Genomic DNA, 2,283 nt, shown 5'->3' with positions numbered 1-2,283 from the left:
ACTGTCCTTCATTACTCACTAACTTCCGTTCAAACACTTTTCCCTCTCAGCTCCTGCTTTGACAGAATATGACGATGTTGAGACTGAAACCATTGACTCAGAGTGGGCACTTGCTGCTGAACCGGGACCCTGACGGTATCTCCACTTTGACAAGTTCCAGCGGTGATCTCGACACTCTGGGTGAGATAAATCTTTGATTGTTCCGTATCTTAGACAGTCGCTTGGGATGAGTACACAATGAATTGATAATAAATTGGAACTGTATTAGGCCTTTCAGACATTGCAGCCTGGTCTGCCCTTCAGTGGACCATGACTCATCAGACATTCATTCTATTTAATCTCTTACTTTACCCTCTCACCCTCGATTCCTTTACTGATCAATAATCTACCTATTTCAGCCTAAATGTGCACAAGGACTCTGCCTCCACAGCTCTCCGTGGCAACGTGTTCCAAAGATTCACAACTCACGGACAAACCCGTATTGATCCCATCTTATCGGTTCCTTCCACGCCAACTAAGAATAACAATGTTATCTGTGGCGCAAGCGCAGGCTTTTAACAGCCATTGGGCAGTGACCATTCATTTATGAAGTTTACACATATACATTAGAATGGTAAACCGTATTTGATGAGATTTTCCAATGGGAGTGCTGCAGTGTAGGGATGTGACCTGTCCCACATGGTTTCTGCTTTGTGATTTCCTGCAGTATTTTCACTGGTACATTACATTGAAAGTATCAGAGAGAATGCGCAGTGTGTGTTTGGTAGAAAGAAAATGCCAGTTGAACTGGAATATAAGACAAGTGCTTGTGAAGTGTTGACCTGATTGTGGAAATAGTTGTAAATCTTACTCATTTTTATTCTACCGTTTCAGGTCATAGTCATCCACAAATACAGGATGTGACGTCCTCAGACATATGAATCATGGGATTAAATGAAAGGGGGCGCCCCTTAAATTTTCCACAAATATCGCCATGTCGAATATGCTTTACTCCCAGATAAAATATTGTTACTTTTTGTACCAATAGGTTATTATTTCATGTTGCGTTTTGTGAATTCTCATTTCTGTCTTTGTTCTGCGTGAAAGAGTAAACGTTTTGTTCAAGCAACAATGAAAAACAACCTAGAATGTATATCGAGTATTGCGCTGTCCATATTAAAGCTGTTACATCGCATTGCATTGTGGAACGGGGCCGTTATTATAATTCAAGATTTGATGCGGTTTTTTTGTCAAATGGATTTGAAGTTTATTTTGTAAAAGCTTCCCTTCTTATGCCATTAAATAAAGATTAGAGCAGATAAATAAATGGTTTGCTTCCGTTTTCTTCATTTATTATATTGTAAATCGTCACGGAGGCAGAGAGAGGACATTTACTGGGGGAGTGGGGTTGGCAAAGATTGAACGGGGATTACTGGGAGGGTTAGAGGGGACATTAGGATGAAGTTTTTCACTCAGAGAGTAGTGGGTGTCTGGAATTCGTGTGTAAACTGGTGGTTCAGACAGAAACCCCTCGGATCCGTCGATTGGCCCCCAGATCTGTAGCTGAAATGTTGTAACCTGTAAAGATCGGGTTGGGGACTGGGTCACTAGAAGGTGGGATTAGAATGGAATGCTAGTTTATATTTCTCCAGCTGGTGCGGATGTGATGGGCTGAATGGCCTCTCTCTATGCCGTATCCTTTTCTCTGCTTTCTGTCAGCCCTCTCGCTGGGCCAGGTGGAGGAATGAGTTTTGTTTTAATACGAAACAAGAGGAAAGGTGAGGATATTGAGGCAACTCCGAGTTATTCTGATAACCATCCCCCCTCCAGTAATCAAAGTGAGTGAGAAATCCCCCCCGCCCGCCCCATGTTCAACCCAAATGCATTTCCCGGGGTGACAGTACGGTGGCGCCGTGTTTAGCCCTGCTGCCTCACAACACCAGGGACCTGAGTTCGATTCCAGCCTTGGGTCACTGTCTGTGCTGAGTTTGCACATTCTCCCCATGTCTATGTGGGTTTCAGTTTGGGTGCTCCGGTTTCCTCCCACATTCCAAAGATGTGTGGGATAGGGGGGATCAGAGGGTAACTGTGTGAGGGGAGGGGAATCGGATAAGATGCCCTGTCGATGCAGAGTCCATGCACTGTCAGGACTTGATGGTTTTAAGTGGGGGTAGTTTGATCCCTGGGGTCAAGGTGCTGCGGTGACAATTCACTCTCTGGCTTCAAACACTCAGCAATGCAGAGACTGGAGAGGAGCGTACACCAGGGGGCAGCATTGCAGCTTCTTCCCCCATTGAAACTGGG

Source organism: Carcharhinus amblyrhynchos, chromosome 34 (genome assembly GCF_965287045.1).
Source record: "Carcharhinus amblyrhynchos chromosome 34, sCarAmb.v2.hapA, whole genome shotgun sequence".
NCBI classification, from domain to species: domain Eukaryota; kingdom Metazoa; phylum Chordata; class Chondrichthyes; order Carcharhiniformes; family Carcharhinidae; genus Carcharhinus; species Carcharhinus amblyrhynchos.
This window is presented reverse-complemented; position numbering follows the sequence as displayed.